The sequence below is a fragment of the Urocitellus parryii genome, chromosome 10 (assembly GCF_045843805.1).
Source record: "Urocitellus parryii isolate mUroPar1 chromosome 10, mUroPar1.hap1, whole genome shotgun sequence".
Classification (NCBI taxonomy): domain Eukaryota; kingdom Metazoa; phylum Chordata; class Mammalia; order Rodentia; family Sciuridae; genus Urocitellus; species Urocitellus parryii.
In genome coordinates, this window is record NC_135540.1 from 37,743,314 (window position 1) to 37,764,680 (window position 21,367).

At 34.7% G+C, this 21,367-nt stretch overlaps 1 pseudogene; it reads right to left on the minus strand.

Moving 5' to 3' along the window:
• Positions 1–260: 260 nt before the first annotated feature.
• LOC144257320 (uncharacterized) lies at positions 261–1,147 on the minus strand (annotated as a pseudogene).
• Between the last annotated feature and the right edge of the window lie 20,220 nt (positions 1,148–21,367).

Below are 21,367 nucleotides of genomic sequence, written 5' to 3' on the forward strand. Positions count from 1 at the left end.
GTAACAGGCCTGTTTTCTGCTCCAATTTTAATGGAAATGTCTATTGTTTCAGCATTACCTTTACCATTGACTATAGGGTATTTTTTTATTGGCAGTCTGTTTATCATACAAATGTCTTCCTCTTCAATATAAATTTTCAGTGTCCTCAAAGTTGTTAACATTTGTGTAAGTTCACTTCATTTGTGGTGCATTGCCTCGGAATGACTTGATGATATCTAAATTTCTGATGTGTTCCCATCTTGAAGATATTCATAGGGTTTTTAATGAGTATGAATTTTCTGATGTCTAATATGGTGTGATTTCTGGCTGAAAGCTTTCCCACATTCACTGCATTGGTAAGGTTTCTTACCTGTATGTATTCTCAAATGCAGAGCTAGGGTTGAGAATTGAGAGAAAGCTTTTCCACATTCATTACATCCGTAAGGTTTCTCACCTGTATGGCTTCTTACATGTACAGTGAGAGATGAACTCTGAGAGAAGGCTTTTCCACATACATTGTATTCATAAGGTTTATCACCTGAATGAATTCTCACATGCTCAATAAGTGATGTTCGTTGAGAGAAGGCTTTTCCACATTCATTACATTCATAGGGTTTCTCTCCAGTGTGAATGTTTTGATGCTTTATGAGGTACTTCTTCTGGCCAAAAGCTGTTCCACACTCATTACATTTAAAGGGTTTCTCTCCAATATGAATTTTCTCATGCTCAGTAAGATTTGATTTCCCACTAAAAGTTTTCCCACACTCCTTACATATAAAGGGCTTCTCACCTGTGTGAGTTCCTGGTGTCTGATAAGGTTGGACTTCTGAATGAAAGCTTTCCCACAATCTTTGCACTCAAAAGGTTTCTCTCCAGTGTGGATTTTCTGATGGGTAAGGAGGTTTACTTTCTGGCTGAAGGATTTTCCACAATCATTACACTCAAAAAGCTTCTCTCCAGTATGAGTATGCTTAATGACATACTGCTTTTGGCTAAAGGCCCTCCCACATTCATTATATTCAAAAGGTTTCTCTCAATTATGAAAATGCTCATGCTCAGTAAGATTGGATTTGTGGCTGAAGACTTTCCCACATACCTTACAGGCAAAGGGGCTTTTTCCACTATAAATTCTCTGCTGACTGAGGTGTGACATATGAATGGAAGCTTTCCCACTTTCACAAGGTTTCTCTCCAGTATGAATTTCTTGATACTCAAGGATTTACTTTTGACTGAAGATATTTCTACATTTCTTACATTTAGAAGGCTTCTCTGTATGACCTCTCACATGCAGAGAAATGGATAAGGTTTGTAAGAAAGTTTTATCATGCTCAGTTCATTCAGTTTTCAATACAAATTTTCTGATATTCAAATATATTTTGCTATATTCACTGGTTTCTCTCCAGCATGAATGTTCTGCTACTCAGCAAGATCTGTCATCTAGCTAAAGGCTTTTCAATATTCTTTAGAAGCACAAGGTTTCCCTTCAGCATGACTTCTATGTTCAATTAAATGTGATATGTGGGTAAAAGTTTTCCCACATTCAGTAAACTCATAGGGTTTTCCTCCAGTATGAATGCTCTGCTATCAGATGCTATATCACATTTTTTATACTGAAGGCATTTCACACTGATTTACACTTATTGGATATTACCATAAGAAATAAGCAGTGGGAGAGAACATCCAGCTAGTAAAATTGGAGACTCAACTACATACCTTCCCTCATGGTTAAGTCTAAATGGTTTCAACCTAAAACTTCAAAAATGTTTCCTTAAAGAAATAAGGTTGAGCAAACAAAGGATTTTTCCAATTTTCTTATATTCACATCTTTTTTTCCTCAGTCTGTAGTTTGATGAACACAACTTGCCTCCCAAGTCTTGTTGCTTCTCTATCTGTTCATCATCTTCTCAGGCTTTTTCTGACAAGACTTCTTTTCCACTTTTCCCCCACCATCCAGTGGATCTTCTTGTTTCAGTGGAGGAACATACAGTTTGGTCTCTTTATCACCTGCACTGGGCAATTCCACTTGAAGAAATCTACTTTAAAGAGAGTCCTGCACGCCATGTGGACCAAGAGACCATTCTGACCGGCAGACAAAGACCAAAAACCCAATTGATCTTTCTTGACCTTACTTCGCCCACAAAGCTGCTACTGAGACTTCCTGGGCTTGTTCTCAAGGAAAAGGAGTCAGAAAAGATGTCCTACCTGACAAAGATAGATGTAACTTGGTATTTGGTTATTTGGTGCCCTGTGAGATTGTAAGGTTCCCAGTTATTTATTCTTTTTCCTCCTGGGATATTTTTTGGGGGGTTTCTTAATTATCTCCCTGTGTTAGCTTCCAACCACTATGAGAAATATTTGAGCTAATCAACATAAAAAGAAAAGGGTTATTTGGGCTCACATTTCTGGAGGTTCAAGTTCGTAATTGATTGGACCCACTGCTTTGGGCCTAACATATACATATCATGGCAAACTCTGTGTGGCATAGCAAAACTACTCTCCTCATTGCCAGAGAATGAAAGAGTGGAAGAAAAGAAGGGACTAGTGTCTTAAAATCTCCTTTTAGGTCCTATCATCAATGACCTAAAGATTCCCCATTAAGCCCTACCTTTTAAAGTTTCCAGAATCTGCAATAATGCCAACCTGAGGATCAAGGCCTCTAACAAATGAGCCTTTGTGGGCAACACATAAGATCCACATTCAGCTCTCATGTGTAAGGAATGTTTCTCTGATAGTTGTTCCCTACATGTCGCGACCCCTTGCCCGCAAGGAAGACGCAACTCGGGAATCTTCTCTCAGCAGTTTATTCAGGTCCTTGATACTTTTTCTTCTCTCCCCTGGATGCCCCTCCCAGCCTTAATAAAGCACCTCAAGCCCCAATGCAAAGCTGCCACGTGGACTTTTCTCACAGGGTGCCAAGTCACAGCGTGCCAACTCATTCTGATAAGGAGTTGTTTGTCACAGACTACAGGGGAAACCAGCGCCATCTTGTAATGGCGGCCACAGTTCACAGAAACGGCTCACCACACCTACATGCCCCTGTCTCCCAGCCAATTCTTTGTGGACAGTATGTTCTTGGCCTCTTTATGCTAAAAGCTCCTTGTTCCTGGAAGCTGGAGAGGGGCCCTCCCCTAAATTGATCTCTGGCTGGTCCTCTCCTTGAATACTAGGAACCACACTTCTCTGACCTGCCATAGATGGAAAATATAATTTTCTCCCTTCACTTTGCAAATTTAGGAACAGACTTCCACTTTTGAATTTTTCAGATTTTTTTAAAATATTTTTTTTAGTTGTTGGTGGGCCTTTATTTACTTATATACAGTGCAGAGACTCAAATCAGTGCCTCACACATACTAGGCAAGCACTCTACCACAACCCCAACCCTGTATTTTTCAGATTTTTTTGTTCCCCAAATTTAATTAGACCAGTATCAAATTCTCTGAGCAGTACCTTGGAAGATTCCTTCATTAGCCATGAAGTGAGGGAGAAGTACCCAAAGAAAGAGGGTAGATATAATACCACCATATGTGGATAGCTTATTCTTATTAAACTCTTTGCTTAGGTTTATGGAACTTCTCATGTCCTTAAATTAATGCAAGATATTTTTTTTCACTATCTACTTTGTAAATCCTACATTGGTGATCTAGTAAGTTACTTTGAAATGGAGGACAGATGACATGTATCCTTTTTTTCCCCTTTGGATCTGACATAAAACTGAAGCAGATGAAGTTTGTTCTAACATCCTGTTATATTTTATATCTAAATTTTATTTTCTACAATATTATTTATGTTCTCAAGAGTCTGCCTAGATCTTTTTTTTTATAAAGGAAATTAATTGGCCATGGACTTGATACATTTAGCTAAAAATTTTGCAGAAAACCCAAAGATTTGTTTTGAAATGTGTTGAGTATATATTTCCTAAACTCATTCCTACAAGCAGTAAGATTTTATGTTGAGTCATATATTTTCCATAATAATTCTAAAAAACATAATAACATCTGTGATGGGTCCTTAAAATGGTCTCATCTCACTTGACATTTTAATGTCTACACATCAATGATAATATTCAGGACATGTTTTTCTTTTTTATTAAATGATTTTGTCTTTTGAGGATGAGACTTTCATATTTGACCTCTAATTCTCAATAATAATTCATAATGGATACTAGGAGTCCCAAAGAGATCTCTTAAGCACATAAAGTTGTGTGAAAAATCTTTGTGTAAATTTGTAAGTCATTATATTGCAACTTAATCTTAGAAGGGTGGTCTTAAAAACAACTAATTTTTAAAAAATCAATAAGTATTTTGGGGAAAAAAAGGAGTGCTATAAAACAAAACAAACAAGAGCAACACTAATTGGTAATATAATAATTATGTTTATCCATTTATATGGTTGTTCTACAAAAGATTTGACTTGATTTATAGAAAGTGCATTGGATAAAGTAAGATTTTTTTAAGGCAGGGGCATTAGCAAAGATGGTGGAATGTGATGGACATCCTTATTGAAAGTACATGTATGAAGATACGAAGTGGGTGTCAACCTACTTTATATACAAACAGAGATATGAAAAATTGTGGTATATATGTGTAATAAGAATTGTAATCAATAAAACCAAAATACATGTATAAAGAATAAATTGACATGAACATACTTTGTATAGAAAGACATGAAAATTGTTCTCTATATATGTAATAAGAATTGTAATGCATTCCGCTGTAGTGTATTTAAAAAAATAAAATCAATTAAGTTAAAAAAGGAAGGTCTTCCAGTTTGAAAATGGAAACAGAGTCAATATTTTCTTCTTCTTCTTTAAGAAGTTACAAAAAGGCAATAACAAGAAGAAAACTAAACATGAAATCCTTCTTCAACAAAACCATCTTCACTCATGATAAAAGAATACTATCACTAAATGTTATTCTTCACCAGTCAAATTGGCAAAGATTTAAAAAAGAGAGAACATGCCAGTGAGAATCTAAATTAGGAATACTTGAAAAAAATAGCTTTTGGGAAAAACCCTTCAAATTGGAAATATTTATGCATGTGAAATAATATCCATTTATATGTTTTTTCACTGGACCACTGTTTGAAATAGCAAAGATTGACAACAACACCAAATTATGGCACATCCCATGAATAAAATACAATCAGCCCTAAGTGTCTGATATTCAACCAACCATGGGTCAATAATATTTTTTAAATGTATTTTAAATGTACAGACATTTTTGTCATTATCTCCTAAACAATACAGTGTAACAACTATTTCTGTGACATTTATGTTTTATTGGGTATTATCTAGAGATGATTTCAAGTATATATAGAGAGAGGGAAGTGCATAGATTGTGTGAAAATATCATATACTATTCCAAAAAGAGATTTGAATATCTGCAGATTTAGATATTTAAGCGGGACTTAGAAACATTTCCTCATGCACACAGAGTGATGATTTAGTAAGTAGTTATATTAAGAATATAGAAGATCTTTATATACCAATACGGAGCTATGTCTACATATATTAAGTGAAAATAGTAAAGAGTGGAATTGTGTGTGGCTTGCTCCCTTTCTACAAAAAATTAGAAAGAAAAGAAAAGTTATATGCACAGTGGTCTCTGACCACTAGAAGAATAAAAAAGAAATGGTATTTTTTTTTTCTTGATAGAAAGAAAAAGGGGAGTAAGAAGATGAAGAATGAAGGAATGAATACAACTTTTCATGTATGTGTATTTATATTTTAAAATTTAAACCACTCAAAATTTGTATTATATTTGTATTTGTCTTTATATGTTCAAACAAATACAATTAAAAGCAAAATCAAAGAACAATAATGATAATACATGTACTTTAAACATGTTTAATTGTTAATGATGGGATACAGTTGCAGATCTAAGATACCTAGGGGCCAATGCAGATAAAGGTACAAAATCATTATATAAATTTGTTTTGTGTACCATAGAAAATAAAGCATTTTCAGCTTCCAAAGTTGTAGAAAAAACTTTCTAATGTATTTCCAAAGATAAAAATGGCTCTGAGACATATAGTAAATAAAATATTGAAAAATGCTAAATTTAAATATGAAGTTCAATTAGTTGTTTTTATTGCCATATTCAAATAAAAACGAAGTAATTCTGCCTGAGGTAAAAATAATGCAGTATTTTGGATGTCTGGTTTAAAAGAAGCTATGTTTTATACCAGAAAAAATTGGGACATCACAGGGTGTGGTGCACATGCCTGTGATCCTGGCAGCATGGGAGGCAGAGGCAGGAGGATTGAGAGTTGAAAGCCAGTCTCAGTAAAAGTGAGGCGCTAAGCAACTCGGTGAGACCTTGTCTTTAAATAAAAATGCAAAATAGGGGTGGGGATGTGGCTAAGTGGTTGTGTGCCCTTGAGTTCAATCCCTGGTACCAAAAAGAATTGAAGAATTGGGACATCAAAATGTATCTTCCAAGTAGGGCTCCCTGAATATCATTCATTCATTCATCAAACAAACAATATTAATGTTTATAACATGATAGGCACTGTGCTAGGGGCTTGATGCAAAAATAAACTGGAAAGGACCCCACCTTAGAGGAGTTTATAGTGAAGAGGGATGAATATGAAATTTGATTCATAAAGTGATCTTGGTGCTGCCGTGAATTGTGTACAGGAAACTATAAGGACTAGGTGGGAGGAATAAGGATGTAAGGAGGGATACTGCAGGCAAAGGAGGAAGGTGAAAAAGACAGATTATGAAAATGTCTCTCATATTCAAGCATGTAAATGTTATGGTTCTGTGTGTGTGTGTGTGTGCACTTTGAATGGGTGCAGAATAGCTAAGTGTTAAGTGTGAAAACAGACATGTGATTAATTCAAGAACTGGATATTGGTTTTCAGGGTTCATCAGTGTTCCACATTTCTTCAATTATTTACTAAAAATTTCTATTTAAGTATTTCTATTTAAGGTTTCAAAATTTTCAAATGACTTCTCAAAGATTGTACATACTACTACTGTACTTCCATACCATTGTAGGACACTTATGTTGACTTACAGAGCAGAATAATGGGGACAGATGTGGTGTCACCTGAAATAAGAATAAAGACTTCTGATTGTGGAGCTAAAATTCTAAGAAATGTCTGGAAGAATAGTTTCTTGGTATCATTGTCTTAGGTTCTTCTTTCCAGTTTTTAGGTCCCATCTCTGGTTGGAAACACTATATTTTTGTTTAAAAGGTTGGCGAGGGTCCTACCTGCATGGCCTATGATTTCTTACTGTTTTAAATTGACCAAATAATTGTTTTTTGAGATATTAAGTTTGAAATCCAATAGATATTTGCTTCACAAATTGCACACACATACAGTTTTGTTATTAGGGGTCTCTGCTGCATTGATTACTGTTTTGATGAGAAATCTGTTGGGAAAAATATAAGAGCCTATGACAGTGTCTGCCATTTAGTAGAATTTACTTCATTCTCTGAAGAGGAATATGTTCTTCGTTTTGGCCTATAGAGAAGAGAAAATTGAATGTGCCAACAATTTCAAGTTTGTTATCCCTAAGGTGGCATTTGAAAAGATCTCAGAGCTCCTGTGCTTGAGACAAACCTTAGCAACACAGTGGGCCTCATCTTAACGCAAAGCAAAACAAAACAAAGATTTCAGTAAAGCATTTTTCATTTAAAAAGCCAGACTAATAAAGTCACATTTAAAAATAACAACTTTCAGGAAAATTCTGGTGATGTGTATTAGAGACAGACTCCAAGATATCAAAGAATGTGAATATGTATCAAGAATATTTATTATGTTTGTATTAGTTTTGAATGTGCAGAAAATGAATGTGTTTTATACTTTTTTCAGTTTATAAATATATGCAATTTTAATTTTAGAAAAAATTAATATTTTTTGATGAACACTAAAAAATTATTATTTTTTCAATCAAGTGTGCTGAATGGACAATAAATTTCAATCTTAAATTGTCAAATGTTAGATGTACCCAGATCTGTCAGTAGGTGGCAGTACTGACAATGCTAAGAATCAAGAAGTTGGGAACACCAATTCGAAACAAATGTACATGTTGGGAGTATTACAATGAATTGTGGTTTATTCTTGGCCATTTCATTTACTTAACATAGACTTATGGAAATCCAAATTAAGCTGATGCATGCAGACATTAAAAAATCATAAATGTGATTTTTTTAATATTTATTTTTTTGTTGTAGTTGGACACAATACCTTTATTTGTTTGTTTGTTTATTTATTTATATATTTATTTTTATGTGGTGCTGAGGATAGAACCCAGGGCTTTGCACATGTGAGGTGAGCGCTCTACTCCTGAATCATAATCTCAGCCTCAATGTCATATATATATGACATTTTTTTTTTACTTAATTGGACTTGTCCTATCTTAATTTAATTGAAGTTAGACACAAACTACAAATTAAAAATCAGAGATAATGGTTTAATTTTACTTTTTCTTTCTTTTAAATTTTTTGTTTGATTTTACTTTTAGACTGAGATTACTGTAAAAGGGTAATGACAAATGGTAAAAATTTATAAATTCATACACTGGAAACTCAAAAATTATGCCTGCTTAGGGTAGTCTTGAAAACCCCAAACATGATATGGTACAAAACTATTTAGTTACTGCTAGAATTAGAATGAAAATTAATTTTAGACAGAATCTTAAAATAGCATGGTATTTATGATTTGCAGTGGAGTTATCAACTGAATTTAATTAGCTATGAATATTTTGTACTTACACAGTCATTTCAAATATATTTTATTGACAAGTCACAGAATTATTTCAAACATTAGAGAAAGTGAACTGAAGTTTTTTAGGAAAAGTGGGTGAGAGTGACTAAGTTTGGTAACATTCCTTCTTGAATCTGTCTTTTTCTAGGCCTTGGCTTTCCTAGCTTTTGCAGTCAGGGGAGAAGATGGACGTTTCCTGTCCTTGCTAAAGGAAATGTCCTTTAAGTACAGGTAAAGAAAATGGTAAAGATGGGCTGGGGATGTGGCTCAAGCGGTAGCGCGCTTGCCTGGCATGCGTGCGGCCCGGGTTCGATCCTCAGCACCACATACCAACAAAGATGTTGTGTCCGCCGAGAACTAAAAAAAAATAAATATTAAAAATTCTCTCTCTCCTCTCTCACTCTCTCTCTAAAAAAAAAAAAAAAATGGTAAAGAAAGTTAAGGAGTGAGTATGATAAAATGTATTTGGAGAGGAAAATCTAAAGTATTTTAAAATTAATAGTGTAAAAATAAATTTCCACTGGAATAATGTTGGTTGTCTATAATTTGTAATTTTTAGAGAAACTAGGGGAAAGTAAGATCTTTCAGAGACTAAGATGTAAACTGATCTAGTATGAAGGATCTGTAGCAAATAACCGGCCAAGAACGCTTTGGCCTAAGACGAGGAAGAAATTAAAAGTACAGGAAGAAGGGAGATAGAGAAAACCTAATCCTGAACACTAGCTCTGAGTTGAAGCTCCAAGGAAGTTAACTTGAAATGAAGATGTGATCTAGGAATCAAGAATAAGCAACTGACTTTCCTGATAAAAGCACCCAGGCTCCTTAATTTGAAGTTGAGGACCCTGCACAGGATGAGCCTTGTTTCCTAGTTGCTCCTTTTGTAATCATGTGTGTCCCCAGTGACCAGACTACTGGGTGACTCTGCGTTCAGGATGTTCCTATCTCCATGGCAGAAAGTCAAGTTGACAACTTATTAGGAGTTTTGATTCCTGCTAAAATTCAAACTTTATGGTAAATACTAATATTATATTAATAACATTTTAATTAACCCACAGAAGTGGTAATCTTTAATACAAGAAAATAAATTTAAATATCCACTTTTTCATGATATTTGATTAGAATCTTAGCAAAGTCATTAAACTGAAATGCAATCTTTAAACTATTTACCAGTAAAGTGTTAGAATTTGCCATCACAGATCAATATTTCTTTATAATACAATACATATGGAAGTTATTTAAATATCCTTCCTTTTATAAAAGGAAGATTTCTTACACTGAAGAGAAGTATTAAAGGAGTTATAGAATTGTAAATACAAAAAGAAAATGAAATAAAACCTAAATAATACCTAGGCAGCTCAACTATTGTTTCTGAGAAATATTCCAGAGCATTTTCTCCTTTGTACAGTAGATGTCACCAAAAAGCCAAGGATGCCTGAGTAAAAAAGGCTCTTCATATACAAGTGTTTATATGCATATTATTTGAATCTGGTGGGGAAAAAAGCTAAATGGGAATAATGTGTTTATTTCTGTACACCATGTCACACAGATGCTCTTATCTGTTAAATGCAATGTTTCTTTCTACTGGACATATTTAGAGCCCCTGAAACGACAATATATTTTGTTTTAATTATTCCACCCTTTTCTTTAACACCTTTAAATTCCATTTGTGGGTTTTATACATGGTCAGCACTCTCTAACATTGAAAGCACATCATTCATTACAGGTCAAATCAGCTAATTTTCTATAAACCTCTGAGATTCTCAGGTGAAAGATGTTACATAAAATGCATGCCTAATTGCAATATGTTCCAAATTATCATATTTTTTTTCTTTTAAACAGGGGCAGAGGACTCTTCACATGTCATCAATAATGTCAACATCATTATACTTGAATATTAACTGTCTAATGGTCAATTAAGGTTTTCTGAGATCTGCCTCTCTCAGTAGGAGGCAGAGAAAAAGGATCAGGGCTTCCCAGCACTTTCTCAAATTACTGAAGGCGACTGAGTCTAACCTTGCAGGAAGACTTGATCTAAAGACAAAGGCTGGGCTGGGGATGTGGCTCAAGCGGTAGCGCGATCGCCTGGCATGTGTGCGGCCCAGGTTCGATCCTCAGCACCACATACAAACAAAGATGTTGTGTCCACTGAAAAGTAAAAAATAAATATTAAAAAAAAATTCTCTCTCTCTCCCTCTCTCTCTCTCTTTAAAAAAAAAAAAAATACATAAAGACAAGGGCTGGAAAATAACCCCTTTGGCAAAAAGAGGAAAGGGCAGGGGTGAGGCAATCCTGTCTTTTCAGCTTCAGCTACCATGTGCTTTGAAGAAATCAAACTCAGTTGCCATAGCTCCAGGACATGCAGGAAAAATCAAGCTATGGATGAACTGGGGCAGCTGGAGATAGGGAGGTGGGGGTATGAGGGGCCTATTCACAAGACTTTTCGGATGACAGTTATTTCTCCACTGGTTTGGGTCTTAAAACCTTATATCTGATTTAGGCATCAATAGCGCAAATGCCTCTGGGATCCAGTCAAGTGCTATAAATATATGAATTAGTCCAGACTGCATGCCCCACTACAGGTAATTTCACAAAAACTTTTATAAGCAGTCTGTCTACCCAAACATAAATTTGTAAGGCAGGGACTGGGGCTATAGCTTAGTAGTAAAGTGCTTGCTTAGCACTTGTAAGACCCTGGGTTTGATCCCCAGCACCACATTTAAAAAAAAAAAAAAATTGTAAGGCAGATTTAGCCCACAGGTCCTTAGCTTTTTACTCCTGCTCTGACTCGGGCTTTTATAAGAGCAATCAAAGTATCCATGCAGGAAGACTGACTTGCATTCTAATTAAATTCATGTAGCAATTTTTACACACAATCATATAGCTAAAATTATAAAGAAGACAGGGGAGCATTCTAGTATCAATTTTATTTTCTCCTCACAAAACACATGACAAAGATTTCTAATTAGGACAGTTCTGGTGCTGTACTGATTGCCTTTTATATTGCCCTCATCCTGGGCTGGATCCTTGTTCCTTGTTCTAGAATCTAAAACATGATCAATTAGTTTGGTAAGATATTCTGTCAAACCTTCTCTGAGTCCTCTGAGTTGATGGCACTGACCAAATATTTTATGGAATATTATTTCACAGCACATTTTAATCAAAAGATGTTGTTTTTGAAATAAATTACAATGTAAGTTTAGCTATAAGGACTTTCATTTAAGTATGTTGAAATTTTTGAATTTCAGTAGAAGTCTGAACAATCTTTTACTCTACATGGTTTTTGCCCCAAATAAGCTAGGGCAAAAAATTTGAACAAAAATTACATATAGCAGCCACAATATTTCCACTAAGATTTTTTTCTTTTTCCATATTCCTTTCTTTTCTCTGTAGGTTTTCTAATTTCTGACAGTTGTTTTCAGTTAATATTTATCACACCTTGGTACAGAATCCTTACAAATAATAATTTAATTACTGACTAATGATATTCCATCAGTTGATAGGCCAAAATTTAATTAATCATTTCTTATTGCTAAACAGCTGCATTTTTTGCTATAATAAATAATTCTGCAGTGAATACAGATATTCATTCTTTTAAATAATCCTTAAGCAAATTCCTAGAGCAAGATCACAGTATCAATAGATATCACCATTTACATGATTTGGGGAGTTCATAATAAAAATTATTTCTGAAGTGATTTCTAAAGTAAAAATAAATTTTTAAGGTGAGTAACAGTATAATAATTACTCTCCTCCTTTTCATTTGGTACACTTATTAATTACAATGTGTTTTCAAAATTTAAATCTCAAATTTCTTGAATTTATTTGTTTACAAATTTTTTCTTATATACGCTCACATTTTGTTCTTTGAATTTTATGTCTTTCCTGAAAATATTTTATCAGCTTTTTAAGGTATGATATATTTTATTATAAAAATGAGTTAAAAAAAGATGATGAAATGAGGTGGACATCATTACCCTAAGTACATGTATGAAGACACAAATGGTGTGAATATACTTTGTATACAACCAGAGATATGAAAAATTGTGCTTTGTATGTGTAATATGAACTGTAATGCACTCTGCTGTCATATATACAAATTAGAATACAAAATAAACTAAAAAAAAGAATGAGTTAGTACACAGAAAGATCTGTTTATGTTTTCTTTTGTGGTAGCCTTCCTCTCCTCCCTTTTATCAAGATTGTTAATGAGCCCAGGTTCCTCCAAGGTCTTCTGTTAATGAGTTTATATAATTCTTCTTGGCAGACGCTGTGGGTAGCTTCCCTATTTAGTTATTAATCCATCGACTTTGTAGAGAAGGCATGTGATAAAAATTATCTTTAAAGTAATTCTCATTAACTTTGAAACACATGCTACAATTATACTATTATTTACCATCTTAATTGATTTCCTTAGGAGTAACTAAAAATGAAAAAAAATCTTAATTGGATACAGTAAAATTTAATAAAGTGTTGCTCAATTTTGTGAATGTTAAGACTATAGTTTTCTCTCCGCAAGTTAACTTAATATTCAAGTCTAAATGCCAAGGAACCAATTCTAATTTTTGCCTCCCAGGAAATAATCATTGCTTTATAGAATGTACAGTTTGTCTTAACCAGACAACCAATTTTTGATACTGGTTTCTAATGGATTGTTTAAAATGTTAACATTTGCTTTCAAGTTAATTTGCTCTTTATACAAGAAACCAATTGAAGCCATGTAACTTATGAATTAATTTGTTTGTAAAGAGACAGATGGTCTTAGTACAGTTTATGGACGAAAAAAATGATACTTTTTCTTTCTTTGTGTAAGAATTTGGTAAGAGGAGATTCTCCCAACTTCATAGATAAGAAATGTTCCCTCTGTTCCAGTCAGAATTCGATTCAGGAAACATTTGCTATAATTTGCTGGGTGTTCCCAAACCAGCCTTCAATAATATCATTATCTTGTTCAGTTTAGCACACTCAATTATAGTAAATCAGACTGACTGTCTGCTTAGGTCTTCCTCACTTATTTTAGATAGTTTCCTCTTTTTGGTCTTATGATATCCAGTGATCTCCAAGTCATGAGATAACACAAGCTTGTGCCTGGAAGAGACCTCTCCTAAAGGTCACCTACAAATCAATATCCACAAAAAGGAAACCACAAATTAAGGAAAAAGCAAGACAGTAATCACTGCATTTCTCATTAGGACCTCTGCCCACTACCTTTTAGGACTTCAACCTATTTCACTTTAAGCCTACCCTGATTTATTCTAAGTCTTAGACCCCATGGGCTTGTACTTATTGTCATGGTCATTATACGCCATTATTATTCATTCCTACAGTGCAAATGAGCCCCTTACCCTTTAATTTCCCCCTATGAAAGCAACCCAAGGGAAAGCTCATTTGAAAAAAAAAAAAATGGCCACATGATTTCTTTTTGCCTAATGAGTTTAATTTTCAGCTTTGAAAAGGAAAAAGCTAAAGAGAACTGAGACCTGCATTATTAATTGTAACTAATGATAAGAAAGACATTTCATACTCCTAGTTGATCAAATCTCAGGGTCAAAAGGTATCAGGAGAGACTTCCACTCAAGGCACACTAGACTCAGGAGACAGTTGTAAGAAAGGAAAGGAGATCTATTGAGCAAAGCTCTTATGATTCCATGGGAGAGGCTTCAAATAAGGAAACAGGATGGCATAAGGAATAGAGAAGTTCCAAGAAATTTGAGATCGATTTCAATACAGTCTACTCAGTAAACCTCAGTAAAAAATAATCTGTAATATTTATACTTATAAATAACCCCCCAAATTTATTTCTTGATTTTAAAAGTGAAATCATTAGTAAAATGAAAGTATTGGGGAAAAAAGTGTGATTCACAGCTTAATAGGAATTTTGAAACCCCTATATTGTCATACAGGAAGAGTTTAGGGTTAAGAGTGAAGCGACAATTGTTTTATGCTGGTGACTTTGTTCAGTTTTAAAATTGCTTTTTTGTTTTGTTTTGTGAGTGCAAGTTACATTTGACAAACTGCCTATTCTTGAAAAATGGGATAATTTCAACATTTTTCCTCAGAAACTGAAATAAATTTTATTCTTTTTTGCATCCTTAAGAAAATCCTTTAAAAATATGAAATTTACTTTAAAGTAGCAGTTAGTAATGTCTGCACAGTTCTTAGTAGTCCTCTGATGTAATATTTTGGATACAAAGGAATTATAATCATTTTCTTCTACGGTTTTATTCAAGGAGAAACTAGAATTCTTTGTCTCTTTAGCAGTTACATGTTTTCCCTTGCATAGTTTATAACTAATGATATTGTTAATTTCTAGCATCTTTTCTCAGGAAAGTTGTTTAGGAAATATACAGCCAGAATATCTCATTTTTTTTTCTGTTCTTCCCTTTACAATGTTTTAGATTTATTGTGGTATTATGGATCTATACCTGTGCCACCTCACTTTCCTTCAAGCAATTTAACAAAATAAAATACAAACACATTTTCCATATTCTAAAATGTATATTGTCATGCTTTGTTTAGCTGCTTGTGAATGAAAATCTTTTCATTTTTCCTTGGTTTCAGCAGCCTTATAGGTTATTATCCAGTCCTTAAATCTATCAGGGATAGATTTCTATACCACAATGACACTAACTGTATTTATTCTACACCTCTTTCCATAGATCATCCCTACATTGCAGAGCACCAAATTCATCGTCTTCAAACAACAACTTTATATCTCCTCTTTTGATTTTCTTCTCTGTGATAGTTAATTTTATATGCCACCTTCACTAGGCCAGGAGATGCTGAGATTACTGATTGAACATTATTTCTAGGTGTGTTTGTGAAGGCATTTCTGGAGGTGACTAGCATTTGAACTGATGGCCTGAGTCACATCCTCCACAAATGACAATAGATTGTCATTCAATCTATAGAGAGCCTGAATAGAACCAAAAGGCAAAGGAGGATTGAATTCATTCTTTGTCTGACTTCTTGAGTTTGGAATGGACTATCACTCCCAGCATTCCTGATTCTCAGACCTTTAGACCCAGAGTAGGAATTACCAGTGCTCACTCTCTGGCTTTGAACACCACCATTGATTTTCCTGAAGATCTAGATTATGTGATTTAACCTCCATAATTGTGTGAGCCAATAGATTATAACAAATCTGGTGTCACAGGAGAGTGGGAGGTTGAAGCTCCAAACCTCTGTTCTTGTATTCCGATGAAAGAAATTTTAAAGTCAGACACCAAAAGCCAAGCAAGAGAATACATGAAAGTAAAGTAAGGCTGAAGCAGAGAGCACTCTCAAGAAGGACAGTGGGTCACCTCCCAGCACAGAATGACAAAGGAGACAGTGCTGTCTCCAAATTTATTACTGTTTGATGTTTGCCTTCATAACTGGGGTCCACTTTCTACACTCTATACCAATCAGGGGTTCAACTCCTCCTTTAGTGGGGCGGTGGAGTTTTTCATCTTAGTTGGTCCTTTTAGGAACTGTCATGGTGGCCTTCCTATTCAGGGTCAATCTTATGTTAATGTGGGCAATAGGACGAGTGGTCAATCAGAAGTTAACTTAGTGTGTCTGCATTACTAAAGAAACTTCCCTTTTGAAATACATGGAGATACCTATGGCTTTCAGTCCATAACACCTTGACCTCAGTGGACCCTATCAAGAGTTAGTTCCCTTAAGCCTTCTTTCTTGACACAAATTCCCAATTAGTACTCCAATTAGCTCATTTTGTTTCTATGTGTTTATTCTCAAGGTCTGTGTACAACAATGTTTTTCTACAAGTTATTTTGTTACAAGTCATTTACTCATCTGCCTTGGAAGCAATTTAAGGAAACTTTAAAAGTAGTTTAAAGAACACCTGTGACCTTTCTATGCTCTTCTCTACTCATTACTAACTACTACCTAACATTGATTCTGTTTCTCTGGAGGACCCTGAATAATATAGTATTTCCTTCATATTCATAAAATAAAACATCTTTTTCATCTATTTCAACCTTTGCCAATTTCTGCTGATCTCAAAGGGCCCAACTTCCACATAATCTCTACTAATTTACCCTTTACCCATTCCAATCTTGGTGATTGAGTTATTTTCACTAGGTACATTTTGAGCACATACTTTATATGAGATATTAGAGCAGACTTCATGGAGGAAATTTCATTTGAGCCAAGGGTGAGTAGAATTTGTTAGGAATATGTGTGTGTGTGTGTGTGTGTGTGTGTGTGTGTGTGTAAGTTTCTTAAGTGGAGGTAATAGAGCAAAGTCCTGATAGTGACAAAGTCTGTAGTCTGTTATGTTGGAGAAATAGCCAGTGAACGAGACAAACTGGAGTACAAGATTTATAAAGGGAAGTAATTAGTAAAAATATTAGAATGACAGATACAGACTGAGTTGCGGAGAGAGAGGGAGAGGGAGAGAGGGAGAGGGAGAGAGGGAGAGGGAGAGAGGGAGAGGGAGAGAGAGAGAGAGAGAGGAAGTTGTGTGTGTGTGTGTGTGTGTGTGTGTGTGTGTGTGTGTGTGTAAAGCAATCTCAAACTTAGGGGAGGGGACTGTAGCTCAGTGGCAGAGCACTTGCCTTGTACATGTGAGGCATTAGAATCGATACTCAGCACCACATAAAAATAAACAAGTAAAATAAAGGCATGCTGTTCACCTACAACTAAAAAAAATTTTAAAAAAGAGTACTTTGTAGATTTGATATCATAACACCCTAAGGAATTTAGTATTCCTTATATATTCCTTTCATATATAAATATAATGTTCTCCTCTGTAATTGTCTAACCATTCAAATATGAAGCAACCATCTCCAAACTGAGTTTGAGATAAAACTAGATACTCTACTTCCGTCAGTAGGTGGGTAGGCATATATTGCAGACCTCTGTAGCTAAGAAATACCATTTTAGTGTTAGCAGCTATTCACAGTGGGGGATGCCTGCTGAAGTTAAGGCCAAGGGTTGCAGTCCAGCAAAGTCAGATTCTTTTCCACTATCACCTAGCCATGCATTGCAGCTCTTAATGGCAGAACCCAGGAGTAGCTCATTGCCAATTTATTTCTTAGCTGTTGTCTTGAAAATTGGAAGAATGAAATTTATAGACAACAATGGAAGGCAAGAGTGAAAGGAGTAGAGTTTACAAGTGAGAAGAAAAGAGAGAGGACTCTCACAAGATGAGCGGGGACCTGATTGTAGGTTTCCACTACTTGTCTAAGGGCTTATGTAGCTTCTGGGTAGGGACACTGATTAAAATCCATGCTAAACAGGTACTGGAAAAGTGCCAAGGCTATTGGTCAAAATTCATGTTAAACAGGTATTGGAAAAATATCAAGGGTATTGGTTAAAATCCATGTTACACAGGTATTGGAAAAGTACAAAGGCTATTGGCTCCGCCTGTGACCTTCTAATTCACTGTGTCCTTTTAGCCCATGAGTTCAAACTTCCCTGTAACTTTTAACCAGTTCTACCCCAAATTACATTTCCCACTATTCTGGAAGAAAGGCTTGCTGCAATGTTTTTACAGATTATTTACATGGAGTGGTCTTTACATTAGGGAAAATCCTTAATTAGGGCCCATTATACTGACTACTTAGTCATTTTACTGTCTATTCTATCTTATTCAATCAAACTATAAAAATGAATATACTTCTAACTGACGATTAGGCCTCACTCAGTTGTTGCCAGTCATCCCAACAATATACTATATAATGAAAGGATTCTCCTTAAAAATCATATGCTTGGGGTATTTCTGGGTTTTTCGTATTCTATGTTCCAGATTCTTCACACTACTAAGATTTTGTTGTTGTTTTTTGTTTGTTTTTTGGTATGGGTGATTGAACTCAGGGGCACTCAAACATTGAGCCACATCCCCTGCCCTATTTTGTATTTTATTTAGAGACAGGGTCTCACTGAATTGCTTAGTGCCTCACTTTTGCTGAGGCTGGCTTTGAACTCTTGATCTTCCTACCTCAGCCTCCCAAGCCATTGGAATTACAGGCTTGCATCACTGTGTCTGGCCAAGATTTTTTTTGTCTCTTTCTCCTACTACAGACAGTGCTTATATACCTATTGTATAAAACCACATGATGAACCTTTTTCAGGATTAGAACATTCATAAGATATAAAGATGTAACCTATAAAACACGAGATAGAAGACATCTCCTTATTTTGCTATATTTAATTACATGGGAAAAATAACTCAGGCCATGCATGGTGTACTAAAAGGAAGTATTGGCTTGACCCTGAGAACTTTATTTGTTCTCAAAATTATTCCAGCCATGTGTTCCTAGTATACCACAGAAATTTCTCTATAAAATCAATTTCTTCTTTCATGTAAGAATTTTCTACCTGATGCCTTTTATATAAGACCCTAAAGTATTGAGTAGGCAAAAAAAGCAAGAACAAATCTGAGTGATATTGGCCTCTCTCTTCCAAAGATGGGTGCTGAAATCTTTACCAGGAGACTGTGTAGGTGGGCTGTAGTCATCTTGGGAGTCCTCCAGAGGAGTCTGTTTTCTGAAAACTCATGGTGACAACACAGGACTCCATTAAACTCCTGACCCATTCCATTAAACCACATTTGAATGTTCTGGACCAGAGGTTTAGTATTTAAGGCTCCTTGCTGATAAATTCTATTTAACCAGAAGTATAGAATGGAAATATCATCATGGAACTATGCAGGAGAAAACACTGTAAAGGAATGTTCTTTAATACCTTCACTTTCTCTACTCTAGGATTGCCCTATCCCTTATTCATGACCCCAAGTTAGTTTTGATCTGAAATGGTCTATATTCTACATACAAATAAATGCACTTCTGTGAACACCTATGACCAAAGTCATTCTGTATAGATTGGTGGGACTTCAGATCATTCAACTATGGTTTAAACTAGGGAAATATTTTCATCTTATTACTAATGAGCCATTAACACAGAAAATCATTTTCATTTGATTCAAGCTAACTTGTTAGAAAGTTCAAATAATGCCCAGCATAACTGAAAATTAAATTTCTTTCAAAATATTTGAGTTTTAATTGTGTTGAGTTAAATAAATTTCAGGGCTGTGCATTTCTCCATGTTGTGGTTACAACTGGCTATAATTTTGTTATAGTGTTCTTTATGATCTTATGTATTTCCTTACTTTCATTTGATTCTAGTGGAAAATGTACCTAGAAGCATCAAAAGTTTCATATCATAGTGTAATTTTGTCAGACTGTGGCTGTCGCCTCTCAATACCTCATTAGTGGTGGCTTTTTTGAAGTTGGCCATAAAGCATCCTGCTGATTTCACTCCCTGGTGTGGTTGGATTTTGACAGGGACAGGAGGGAAAACAAAGGAAAATTATCAGTGACTGAAAGCCTTTGTGACATTAGGGAAAAAAAATTGTTCCCAATGGGACCTTTAGTGACTGAACTCCCAGGTTTGCACACATATGCTTAAATAACATTGAATCCACTGTTCAAAATATATTGTTCATTTTGAGATACAAATACATGTGAAACATATGCTTCCACATTTTTATAAAACATATAAAGGCTACTGCAGAAAATAATGAGAATATTCCCATTTTATCTATGTTGCAAGTGAAAGAGGTATTTAGTTGAGATTTATAAAGAAAACTTTAAGGAACAGAATTTCTGATGTACTTTGTCTTTTTCACTTTTTATGAACCATATCCATTCAGCATTCAAAGAATAGGGAAAAATCATTCCCTGTTCCCAACCTTTGACATGTAGTGGCATATTTGGTCATAGCAATGGAATACTGTTTGTTATTTTACTTGTTTCAAAGGAAATTTGTCACTTATTGTCCTAGTTCTGAATTAAATTTAAAGGATAGCAGGAAATTTGGGGTAGGAGTGCTAGCAATTCAATTCCATGGCATTTAATAAGTTTGATCTTGAAATTCACACTCAATTCTCTCACTGAATTTTTTTACTTCTTTTAAAATTATTCTTCCCCCAATAAATTACATCTTAAACATAGTGAGATCTATTACAACAGACATTGTTTTTTAAATTCCTACTTAGGCCGCTGAGTTATTTTCCCCATGTAATTAAATATAGCAAAATAGGGAGGTGTCTTGTATCTCGTGTTTTATAGGTTACATCTTTATATCTTATGAATGTTCTAATCCTGAAAAGGTTCATCATGTGGTTTAAAAATGACATCTCTAAGAGACAAAGGCATATTTCTTCCATGTGCTATTAAAAGTCCCTGCAGGTAAATATTTAGACAGAACAAATTAAAACTTTTCTAAGTCAGATTCCATTTTCTGGGAAGTAAAGATGATAACTATTCACTCCAGAGATTTGAACTGATGTGTAGATGAAAAAAAAATGGATGCAAAATTAATTTATAAAGGTAAAACATAAATTTGCATGATTGTTTTATCACTATTGTTTATAATTGCTTGAAGTCTCTTTCTTTCCTAATATAAAACAGAATATATACAAACTGATTATTTAGTATTTTTGCATTAAATTATCACAGATTTAATGCAACCCTTTGCTCCCTTTCATGCTCACAGTCCAACAGGGATGGTCATTAATGAGAATTAGATGAGATTGGTGTTGAAATAGGGGGCATCCTGGGCACTGAGCTAACAGTAGCTACCTCTTTAGGTAATGTCCCCTAGTCAGCATGTAATAGCATTACATGCATCTTTCACATAGCAATTTAAACTGAGTTGTAAAAAAAAT